This window comes from Cotesia glomerata, linkage group LG5 (genome assembly GCF_020080835.1).
Source record: "Cotesia glomerata isolate CgM1 linkage group LG5, MPM_Cglom_v2.3, whole genome shotgun sequence".
Taxonomy (NCBI): domain Eukaryota; kingdom Metazoa; phylum Arthropoda; class Insecta; order Hymenoptera; family Braconidae; genus Cotesia; species Cotesia glomerata.
In genome coordinates, this window is record NC_058162.1 from 8,639,387 (window position 1) to 8,652,535 (window position 13,149).

Consider the following 13,149-nt stretch of genomic DNA (forward strand, 5'->3'; position numbering starts at 1 on the left):
ACGACTCTTACACCAATCAGCTTTTGCCTTACTCAACTCGATACAAATTACCTGCCTTTTTTATTTTTATTTTAGTTCTTCACTTTTTATTATTTTATTCGCAGTGAGTTTTTTTTTTTTTTTTTCAGAAGAAAAGAAAAATATTTTGAGACTTGCAGAAAAAATTTTTTGATATAATGGAAGAAAATTAGTTGATTTAAGAGAAATATTTTTGAACGAAGGGAATTATTTTGAGGGGAACTGGTTGTCTTAATTGAAGAATTTGGCGTCTTAAAACTTGTTTTATTTAACGTTATTTTTTAATTTTTTACTTTTTTCTAGAAATTTATACGTCAACTAAAACGTTTAATTAAATATAAATTGTCAGATATAATGTTTAAAAGAAAAAAAATTATGTTTATTCTATAATATAGTTTCTGAAACTTAACTTTCTTGCAGGGAGACAATTCAGCGATCATGCGCCATCTATTGGAAATTTTTAACACTAACTTAACTTAAGTCGAAAAATAACATGCGGACATATATGACCATATCAAGCATCAAATGAGCTTATCTAGTCATATTTGGACATATTAAGAATTTCTTACATTAATTTGAACTGAATATCTCAAAAATAATATAAATTAAAAAAAAATATTTTCCTTGAATCAATAATTTATTTTATTTATTCAATTTTTTTTTTTTTCAGTACGTCAATAATTACATTGTATGTTATTGATAGATATCTATCGAAAAGGGTATCATTATTCATTATCATAGAAATTCAATCATAACTATTAAGTTTTTTAATTAAAAAAATAGCAAGATGATGAATCATGATAAATATAAAATGTAAGGAATATATCCTTGGAATATTATGCAAGGACGATTGAAAGGACGTTCTATCCAACTTGCAACTGTATTCATTCACATATGTATTTACATATAATAATTGAATTCTTTTATTACATCCATGTTCGACAAAAAGGCGAGAGATTGAAAATAAATGTACAATAGATGATTCAAAACTATTTTTGAGTTAATCAACATTTATTATACTTCATACTCTTTTTTTTTTGTACATATGTCACTTTATCAAAATCGGCTTAACATCTCTAAATCCGATAGTTTAACCCACTGTGTAAAGCAAGTAATCAATAATCCTGACAAACGGCTTTTATTTATTTTTTAATTTGAATGTGAAAATTTTTCGCGTGTTCGTAACCTGATGCTAGCGCCATATTTTGTTACTTACTCATCCGACTGTTGTTATCCAGCTTACGTGTGTAAACGTCATTACGTGAATATTTACCTCTTATTCATTCATTCATTTTACTTTCCATCCTTTTTTATCCGAATTTTTTTTAACAAAACTATTAAAACTTCTGTAAACAAGAAAATTGGATAATTTTTTATTAAATTTCAAGAATCATGCATTGAAAGAAAAAAAAATATTTTTCAGACAAGAATTTCTTGGCTTAAAAATTTATTCAAATGAAACATTTAATTTATTAATTTTTTTGACGAATTTCAACAATGAAAATAATTTTTGTTAGTTCAACAAAACAATTAAGCTGAATTATCAAATTGGTTTTCTGAACCAACTAAATTATTTCAAAGGGATAAAAAACATTGTTTTTTGTTTATCAAAAAATATTTCTTTCAGGTAATGTTAACTAATTAGTTGGTCTAACAAATTTTGTTGTTGAACTAGTTAAATTATTTTGTTAAAATAATTAATAGTCACAAAAACAAAGTAACAAATAAATTCTGTTATTTTAACAAAATCAGCTAGGCAATGGTAACAAAATAATTTAGTTTTAACAACAAACAGATATTGTTATTTCAACTAAATGATTCTTGTTAAGACAACATTTTGATTTAGCGGCATTACAAATCGATGTTTTATTACAATTTGGCTCATTTTGTTAAAATAACTATTTAATTTATTACCATAAGTAAATTCATTTACTACAACTTATACTACAACATACTTTTCTGTAATCCAGCATTGCACGCCTTATAAACGAAGCGTTGAGGTAGTGCTCCACTCTTGACATCTCAAAAAAAGCAGTTTTCTCGAAATTGAAATTGATCTTTGTTTACTTATGTTGCACTTACATAATAATATATGTGCACTTATGTTAAGTCATATAATCTGCCAGACACGTAAAATATATTTCGATAACCATTATTTTGTTTAATATAGAAAATAATAACATTAAAAATAATCTTTCCTGGACGTCTGTGTGTCTGGGTTGATGGATCCGTGTATATGGCACGGAATTGGTCGAAAAAATTATCGTACCGGAATAATTTTTTTTTTGATCATCTAAAGTAACACATTAAAGACTTTCTCAATTAGCATTCAATTTACTATCGTTTAATAATTATTTATGAAAAACTAAAATACGACTGTGTATTTGTACATCTATGTATACATTTTATTATAGTATTTTTTTTCCTCACCTTAGAATTATGGCGCCAATAAACCATAGCAGAGTTTTCTGGTTTTTATTGTTTCGTTTTTTGTATTTTATTTTAATCAATTTTATTGTGGAAAATGAGATTATGAGGCGTGCACTTTTGGATTTTTTAAACTTTTTTGTCATTTTGACGAGATAATTTTTCCGAGTGTATATGAAAAAAAAAATTCTCACGGAAAAAAACTAAAAAAAATGAATAAAATTTAGAAGACACTTATGTTACATACATAACAAAACACGGTGTAGCGTTTAGTTATCTCATCGGAGGAGATATGAATGAGAGACAAGTAAAGATATTTTGAGTTAAAACTAAACATGGGATCGGATAAGATTTACCAGATTGTTTGTTGAAAGTGTAACTATTCCAAGCCGACGAGCAACGGTTCGTTGCTTGATAGTATTGTATGTTCTGCATGCGCTGATATTTACCGGTTGCAGTCTATATTACATGCTCTGATGTATTTCCCTTCTGAGTGCATAAACATAAACACCGGGATATCTGTGTCCATATCCCTATCCATATCCATCCTACACATGCGCAATTAGATAGTAGACGAATACAACCCAGTAGAGTATATTTCCACGGATTTGGATGTATCCAGTATTGTAACCAACAGTGGTATCCAATCTAATCCAGAGAGCTTCCAAGAAGCCTGATACGCCTCGTCAGCTTGCTGAAAACTGAGAGGTTCCATCTAATCTTGTGCTGTGTACGCGAACTACAATCAACTGTATTTGTGTAGCTATACCTATATCTGCCTATGTCTGCACTCCACTTAGTCAGACAGAATAGATAGAAATGAAACGTAACTTACTGTACTAACAGATTAAATATACATACGTATATACGCTCATGCATTCATGCATTACATCGGAGCTTCTGGCTTCAATCTATGGTTACTGTTTATGCTTATGTTCCGCATTTTTTAACTATTAATAGTTTCGTGGAGTGAATTTCAAAAAATATTATTCAAAGATGTTCACTGAGAGAAGAAAATACTATAAAGAAAATTTTCTTGATACAAGAACTACAATCTTAATCACTCATTAAAGTCATTTCGTTAAGTAAACAAAAAAGTTTGGAAAATCCAAAAGTGCCATGCCTCATAACGCTAATTTATTTAAAAAAAAAAAAAAAAAAAAAAAACATAAATTTTATAATTGATTTTTAAAAGAAAAAAAAATAATTAACTAATTGCTTACAGAGTATTTTCTAATTTTTTGTTAATTATTGGTGCCCATTTTTCTTATCATATGCACACACAGTCTAAAAAAATCTAGCTTAATTAAGTAGCGCCATAGTTTTCACGTGAGAAAAATAAGAAAAGTTATTTTGTTTTTGTACGTGTGAATCATAGTGAGTTGCAATAAAAATTCATTTCTAAAAAAACTACATAAAATAGGCTGCTGATATGAAATACGACGCCGGTTCATCGAATTCTAAAACTAATAAAAAAAGCCCGGTCGTAATATATCAATTTGTTCGGGAGTTAAAATTGGTGCATACAAAATCAGTGTATGGATATCAAAATGTCCATGTAAAATTTTTTTCGAAACGTTTTTTTTTTCAAAGTAGCAACATAAAATGATTTGTAGAAAGTATGAGATGGTTTAATTTAAGTGTTTTCTCGATGAAAATCTATTCATATCATACAATATGGTTGTGAAAAGTATTTGATGATCAAAAAATTGCTTGACCTCGTATTATGAGGCGTGCAATACGGAATTACAGAAAAATATGTTATAGCAACAAATTCGTTTACTTATGATAATTAATTGATTAGAAATTTTAACAAAGTGAGCCAAGTTGCAATAACAAATCAATTTGTAATCCCGCTCAATCAATTTGTTGTCTTAACAACAACAAAAAATTATAAGTTTATTTCGTTTTATAATATTTTTATTTTATAACTGATGTAAAGCTTTTCGTAGCATTGAATTATAATAAATTTTTTTTTTATAACTACACTGTACAAATGATACTTTCTTAATAAATCTGAAAATTTTAATTGCAACGAGAAAAAATTTAAACATAAATTCAAATGTTTATATTAGCATGTTGATACTATATAAGGACACGAAAACAAGCCAACTTAAAAATCAGCAATTAATTACCCAAATTGTAGGAGTACACCCACATGTCCGCATTTTGTATTAACATTAAATGATAATGAGATCCGTGTAACGTGAAAGCGAACTAAAAAACGTGTGATGCAACCTGTTGATTCCCTCTCGGATTTTTTTTTCCATGATACTGTTACATTTAAAATTCGGCCTTAAATTTAGTGTCAACTTTGCTGGTAACTACAATGCCGGGTGTCTACGTGGGCACATGGCTTGGCCTGGATTAACACGAAAAGGGCTCGGAATATAAAGATTAAGTTTGTATAATGCAATTATCCGTATTAAGACCTACCCTGGTGGTCTCTGTTCATTCTATACACATACATATTTTAAAGTATGGGTGGCTATGTCCAAGCTGTTGCATTAAGCCCTTTGTCGTGACAAAACTCACAGCTCGGATAATAGCTTTGTGAATTTAATTATCTGTTATTTAATGCGACTTCAAGAGTTTTTAATTAAGTGTTTTGAAACGTTTATATGGTTCGTAGATTAGTAGTTAAGAAAATTTCTCATTTAAATCATTGACTCGAATAATGTAAGAAAAATTTTTAAAGAAGAACTTAGTAAATTTTTTTTCTTCTATGTTGAAAAAAAATTATTTGAATACCTTGACTCGTGAAAAATTTTTTTTAAAATGTCAAACATGAACATATATTGCCATATTAGAAAATCTTTAAAGTTCATACACGATTTGTTATATCCATATATAATTTTGACATGGTCACATCACGTGATATGTGGGCCACATCACATCATATTTGGCCATATCAAGTCACATATGACAATATCAAAAATTATTTAAGGTCCTTAAATGACGATATATCCATATATAATTTTTATATGTTGATAAGGTCATATATGGACATATAACATCATATATCACCATATCAAGCTATATATGTCTCGATCACACGGAGAAAAAAAACAACATTGATTACTGTTTTGTACAGTACTCAGTAAAATCTACTGACTATTGTCTGCACATTACTGAGTCGTGTTCTGGCACTAACCACCCTAGTAGAAATGAAATCAAGTTTTTAGCCAGTAACTGGCCAGTTTTACTAGACTTAAACCAGTAACTGGCCAGTGTAATATCAAGTTTCTGTCTAGTAATTAGCCAGTTTTACTAGAGATCTAACAAAACATTATGGCGGCTTTATTGAAACTGTCAGTTTCGAATTCTGAGGTTATTAGGCGTTATTAAAATTGTCAAATAAATTCAAAATAATGTTTAATAAACGATATGATATAAAAAAGTTTTATTTATGTGTACATTATAAAATAACATCATTAGACTGATAGACTAATAATAAATCTAACAAGAGAATAAGAAAATAATTATTTTGAATTGGAGATTTGTTTTTAATGCCCACAGTCGCAATTTATATATTGTGTCATTTTTAACTTCCCGCTAAGAAAATCTCAGATTCTCAAAAATCGGGAAGTTATTGGTTTTTTACCCCGTTTTACAAAAATCGAGTTTTCATCAGATCTCGACGTTCAAGGATCACAGGAAGCTTCCCTGACTATCCCCGCGAGGGTGTCACTATGTATGTATGTATGTATGTATGTATGTATGTATGTATGTATGTATGTATGTATGTATGTATGTATGTATGTATGTATGTATGTATGTATGTATGTATGTATGTATGTATGTATGTATGTATGTATGTTTTTTTTTTTTTTTTTTTTTTATAAAGAGGTACGAAAAAAGATCTTCAAAAGACACCGGTATCGTTAACTCTGCCGCCCATCTTCCGGCAGATATCGATAGTCGGTAGTGTGGAGATTTTTACCCACTAAAAAAAACATTCCTCTTCCCCTCTCCCCTAGATGGTACGGGGAGGACTGGATTGGAACCGCGTTAGCATTACTTCAATCCAGTCGTGCTGCGTCTCACGACGCCTACTCCTGGCTACTGGTCCCTTTCTGCGATTTTGTCTTTCAGGAGGTGCTGTGCATAAACTGCAACAGCTGACCAGTTTTCCTCTTGTTTGATCATATAGGTCACCAGGCTTGAGGGGGAGAGCCTGGTGCCTATGATCTCTTCAGTGTTTCTTCTGTAGTCCTTCCATCGAGCACACTCGAAGAATGTGTGTTCGGAGTCGTCGATTTTATCCGGGCAGTATTTGCACGTTGGTGTGCTGTGCAAACCCATCTTGAAAAAGATAGGCATTGAACTGCCCATGTCCCGTCAATAGCTGGGTCAGGAAAAAGTCCGTATCCCCGTGCTTCCGAGAGAGCCAGACGTTGATGTTTGGGATCAGGCGCGCCGTCCATCTGCCCGTCTCTCCCGATGTCCATCGGTCCTGCCACTCTTGCTGCGTTTCCGCCTTTATCCTCGTTCTTGCGTCCTTCATGTTATCATCACTGTTTTTAGCGTCATAGAGTTTTGCTCTTTCGAACGCTAATAGGTCGATGGGCGCGGCTCCTGCAATGACCAATACAGCCGCTTCGGAAACTGTGCGGTAGGCGCAGGCAACCCTGAGAGCGCCTCGCCGCTGTACTGCTGCGATCTTTCGCCGGTAGGTCTTCTGCTTTAATATGTCTGCCCATATCTCCGCTCCATAAAGCAGTACCGAGTGGACTGCTTCTAGAAGAACTCTTCTCGTTTTGATGCTTGGTCCCATGGTGTTGGTCATAATTCGTGCTAGGCTAGACACAGTCTTGCTGGCTTTCTTGCATGCACTGTCGAGGTGTTCACGGAAAGATAGTTTCTCGTCTATCATTACCCCTAGATACCGCAGGGCCCTTGTTGACGTCAGCGTTGTTCCTCCCATGTCCATAGCGAATGGTTTTGGAAACCATTTTTGACGGGTCAAAACGACCATCTCGGTTTTCTGTTTGGCGAGTTTCAGGTGATGCTTATCGAGCCAAGTCTCGACGGTGTCGATGGTTTCCCGAACTAGCAGTTCGGCCTCTTCCACGCTGTCCGCCACTATAGTGGCTGCAACGTCGTCTGCAAAGCCTGTTAGCTCTACTTGCTCTGGCAACGGATTTCAAGAAGCTCGTCGTAGTCTGCGTTCCATAGATCAGGCCCCATTATTGAGCCTTGCGGCACGCCAGCCGTTATGGCGTATTCTTGTGGGCCTTCAGTAGTTTCCACTATTAGCTTTCTATCGTCAAGGTAGTTGTCGACTAGTGCCAGATTTTCTGGCTCCGCGTCAAACTTGTGCTCCAGAGCGTCTAAAATGTCCCCCAATTTGCGCTGTTAAATGCGTTGTGACATCTAGCGTGAGGAGAAGACATACTTTACGAGCTTTGAGGCTACCAGACCATGCTTGTGTTGCTGTCTTTATGACTTTCTTGATCGCTCCGACTGTCGAATGACCTTTCCGGAAGCCATGCTGGTTGGTGGCAAAACCTCCAGCACGGTCGATGTCGTCGCGAAGTCTCCCTTGTATGAGCTTCTCGAGCAGTTTTCCAGCAATGTCTAGCATACAGAGTGGTCTAAACGACGAAGGTGTTATGGGGGTTCCCTTACCTTTGTCTAAGAGAACCAATCTCTGCCGTTTCCAGACCGCGGAAAAGGTGCCAGTTGCCAAGCATGCGTTGTAGGTGTTCAGGAGTAAGTCTGGGTATTCCAGGGCTATAATCTTGATCACCGATGCCGGGATGCCATCAGGTCCAGGTGCCTTTCCTGTTTTGAGTGACTTGGCCGCGTCTTGTAGTTCCTTAGTTGTGAAGGGCGTTACTTCGTTGTTTTTAGTGTAGTGTTTCTTCTCCCGCGGCGGGTGTTTGGGGAAAAGCTCCGCTACGATGCTATCCATTAAGGCTGGAGACTTCGGCGCCTCTGGTGAAGCCTTTCCAAGTCGTTTGGCGACAATTTGGTAGGCTTTACCCAAGATGTCATTGTCGAGATCGTTGCAGATCTCTTTCCACAACTTTGCTTTACTTGCTTTGATGGCTCGATTTAGCATCTTTTTGGCCTGCTTGTACTCTTTTGAATACAAGTCCTGGCTTGGGGAGCGTTTGGCGGCTCTCGTTGCGCGGCGACGTAGTTGATGGCACATTTTGCGAAGTTCCGCTATGTCTGTTGACCACCAGTACGCCGGCCTGCGAAAACTCCGGTTTTTCAACCGCGGCATAGAGGCGTCACATGCGGCGGAAATCTCCTTCATCGTATTTAGTACTGTCCTTTCTGTCTCGCTGCAAGTATCCGGAGTCGGGTTGTTCTGAAGGGTAGACCAGCTCCGTGCAAGTGAAGCTCGCAGTGCCTCTGGATCAAGCTTCCTGACATTCCACTTTCGCTTAGAAAGGTCGTGTTGTGGTACCGGAGCAGATGCCAATCCAACGTTAAATGTCACGAACTGGTGATCACTGCCACTGTATTTTTCGGATACTGTCCAGTTTTCAATCATGTTGGCAATTTTTGGAGTCGCCAACGAAATGTCGAGGATGGACTCTTGGTACCCCGGTCTTCTGAAAGTCGTGGTGCTCCCAGTATTTAGCACTATGAGGTCGAGTCTAGCCACGACGTCAGCGACCTCGTTGCCTCTGGTGTCGGAGAAATCAGCGCCCCATTCAGCCGATTTAGCATTGAAGTCACCAGCTACGATAACTTCGCCGTCGAACTTAGTGACCGCATCTTCTATATTTGCGAGTTTCTGTCGGAACACACTAATCCCTTCGTTAGGTGAGAGATAGACGCTCATGAAGTAGGTTGTGGGGGTTTGAATCCAGACAAAACCTGCTCCACCTCCGCTGTTGTTGACGGTAACGTTCTTTGTGTTCACAATCCAAATTGCTGCCGTGCCCGTTTCGTCTGCGAACCATGTTTTACCTTCGATGTTTAGATATTGCTCGTATGCATGTATGTATGTATGTATGTATGTATGTATGTATGTATGTATGTATGTATGTATGTATGTGTGTGTGTGTGTGTGTGTGTGCGTGTGTGTGTGTGTGTGTGTGTGTGTGTGTGTGTGTGTGTGTGTGTGTGTGTGTGTGTGTAAGTATTTAAACCTCCCATAACTTTTAAATGGCTCGACCGATTCGATCGTGGTTGGCACCATTCGAAAGGGCTTGTCCAAACTTAGATTTTGGATACAATTTTGATCGATTCGGACCGATAGATTTCGAAAAATCTAAAAAAAACTGTAAAAAAAATTTTTTCAAAAGTGTTTTTTTTGGAATAACTTTCGAACGGCTTTATCGATCAACTCCAAAAATTAATCAGCTCTTAACCTTAAAAAACCACGTCGATCGCCGCTAATCCGGTCAAAATCGGTTGATTTGTTCGAGAGATATCGTGCAGGAAAGAAAACCGAAAAAATTATTTTTTCGGAATTACTTCGAAATTTCTAGTTCGATAAATTCAAACTTAAAGATTTTTCATAAGGCTTAAAAAACTGCGTCGAATGCCGCCAACCGCGTGAAAATCGGTTCATTCATTCAAAAGTTATTGCGGTTTGAAAACTCAAAAAATAGTGTTTTATCAATCTTCTGTCAAACTTTTGAGCTTGAAGAGTTCAAAAGCATATAAAAGTTATCTTTTTGAGCTCGGAGAGCTCAAAACAACATATAAATTTTATTTTTGAGCTCGAAGAGCTCAAAAACGTCGTAAATGCAATTTTAAGCGCCCAGGTATGGAATTAGCGGGAAGTTGCAGGGATGGCCTTCAGGGTCAACCGTTTTCCTAATTTTTTTTCAATGCATCCATTTTGAAATATGTATTGGAAATTATTTACACGTTAATAAACACTAATTGTGATTGATTTCTACTGTTTTTTAATAATAATTACAATAATGATGCGTACAAGTTAACAAAAAAAGTAAAAAAACACACATACACTAGTAAAGATACACTGTCGGTGTAACCAATGTTTATGACTTATAGTTGTAGGTGGCGCGATTTCAAGTTTTTACTCGATATCACTGGCCAGTTACTGGTTTATATCCAGTAAAAACTCGATTATTTCTACTAGGGCAGTCGTGTTTCGTACAGCACTCACTACTGACTATGAACATTTTTCTAATATTTGTACGAAACAGTAATCATTGCTGTTTTATTTTCTCTGTGCAGAAGAATTTTTAGGTCCACATATGATCTCATATGTCCATATTTAATTTTTGATATTACCCGATAATAAAATTAGCCGTATCGGATCATATATGGCCATGTCCAAAAATTTTTTCACAGGAAAATATCTTGAAGCAAGAGTGAAATTGTCAAGAAAATATTTTTCTTGAATCAAGTAAATTTTTTTTAGTATAATAATTTGGAAAATTTTTGCTTCAAATCATTGACTTGAATATAAAAAAAATTGAAATCTTTTCAATCAACTATTATTGTTTGAAAGACATCACTGTCAATTAAGATTTTTGATATAAAAAAAGATCAAATTTATATTCAGTAGTTACATGACATAACTTGTTTCGTATATTGACAGGCAGGAAGATAAAAAAGTATGTCTTTGATCATGTAAGTCGCCGAATTTTCAAACTTCATCGATAATGATAAGCAAAAAAAGAATGTTTACAAGATGAAAAAAATCAGGAGGGATTGATTATAATTCTGAAAGTTTTAAAAAATAATATTCGTTCATTACTTTATGTACTTTGACATCAGTATTGAGTCCTTTCGGTACTAATTAGTGTCAAGGATTTCATCATACCGTTTCTCATGTAATATATAATACACTTCGAACCATATATAAGTACATAGCTAGCAAAGCTCGCAAGAAAATCTTAAGATTTTATTACTACACGTGGGACTTATCTCGATTGCGTGCTAAAGATTCTAGTTAATTTTTTACTCCGCTCAATATATATTGTGTATATCGGTGGCTGAATTACTCATAGGTTAATAGCGTTATCTGTGATATCGATTATCTCAAATAATGTATATCATATCAAATCAAATCAATTAATCTAAATTTTTTAAATTCATGCATTCATTCGTACATTTTTTGTTATTACTCGTATTTTTTGTTTAAAAATCTTGATAATTTTTCTCAACGATTGCAATTAATAATAATGATCTCTCATTATTTTCTTGCAAAATACAAGACATTAATTGCAGTGTCTGCGGGGAGAAAATCGTGGTATTTATTGAATGATATCTTAATGCTAAAATTAATTATTGTTATCAGTTTCTAATGCACGAACTTTGTTAAGTGAAATTAATTATAAGTTAGTTGAGAGTATGAAAAAGGTCGAATTATTTCAATTTATCTGTGATGAAATTTTTACAATTCGTTTAAAAATAATAAATAAATTTTATATTAAAGGATCATTCTCATTTCAACGCTTGAAAAAAAAGCCAACATTCATTACTTTTCATACAGAAACTAATGTAGATATTAATATAAAATTTATTCAGCTCAACACATAAATAACACAAAAAATGTCTAAATTTATTTTTTTTATATTTTTTATATGAACCCATACCAAAAGTTGGTATGTCGCTGACGTACATGATAACGTGATATTTATTGATAAATAACAAAATGGCGAAAATTAAAGAAAAACTAAAAAATAAAGCTTTTTTCACAATTTTTAGTCCTAAAAAAATAATAAAAATAAAAATTTTGATTTGGCTGTAGCCGATGCAATATAGATACTACTATGCAGAATATGGGGTTTAAATTTCATTAAGATCGGAGCAGTGATTCCGGAGATATCATGTACGTTAACCAAAAAAACATAGTACACAGTAAAAAATTTTCCGTCATTGTGTAAAAAAAAAGTGAGTGTTAAAATTTGCGTGTTAAATATTTAATATTTTTGTGTGTTGAATCAACACACGCGGCAAGTGTACTTTCATCGACGTAATTATAACACACTAAAATGTTATTAGAGATTGAAATAACACTTTTTTAATGTTACTCTGAAATCAACACACAATTTGTGTTAAAAATCTTTTCCGAACAGTGACAAGTATCAATAACATTATTAAATATTAATTTAACACAGAGAATGTGTTAGTACGTTCATAAATAACACATAAAAAGTGTTGAATTGACACATAGCGCGTGTTAAGTTCGGCGTCGTTCAGCACAATGCGCGGGAATGTAACCTTTTCTACGTTCCAGTGATGTGACATTGTGTAGTGTTAAATCTTCTTTTTGTCTTGAATATATTGTTAATATTTATATTAATTAATTTATTATTCAATTATTATTTAAAATAAAATTATAGTTGTTATTTGCAAAAAAAAAAAAAAGTAAATACTATGAAATTTTATCTGTGACAAGTTGACAGTTTAACATAACCTTAAATTTTCAAAGTTTATGAAGAAAAAATTTTTATTTTCTGTAAATACTAATAAGTAACAATTATATTGTACAAATTTATAGTTGTGATTGTAAAATATTGTTGATTTAAAAAATTATTTGATTTAGATATGGAAGGAGGATTCTCAAACTTATCACCATGCTGAATTCAGCACTATTCCAATATGTAATTTTGTCATGTGTATATTGGAATTTGAAGATGCAAAGATTTGGGTTAAATTGGAGACTCCCGTTATATACGAAGATTTTCTTACAAAAGGTTAATTTTGAGTACAAAGTGTGATATTTATTAAGTGAAAAGATTGTTTTCTGTTTCTGTT

The 13,149-nt window shown here is 33.8% G+C and overlaps 1 protein-coding gene and 1 long non-coding RNA gene across 2 annotated transcripts in view; both read left to right on the forward strand.

Moving 5' to 3' along the window:
- Positions 1-13,149, forward strand: part of LOC123265094 (semaphorin-5A) — a 127,704-nt gene that overhangs the window by 81,677 nt on the left and 32,878 nt on the right. The window lies entirely within an intron of this gene.
- The window catches only part of LOC123265179, a 30,124-nt gene that overhangs the window by 16,807 nt on the left and 168 nt on the right, over positions 1-13,149 (forward strand). The window contains exon 2 of the long non-coding RNA XR_006509522.1: positions 12,938-13,088. This is a non-coding gene — a long non-coding RNA (uncharacterized LOC123265179). The remainder of the gene's footprint in view (positions 1-12,937; positions 13,089-13,149) is intronic.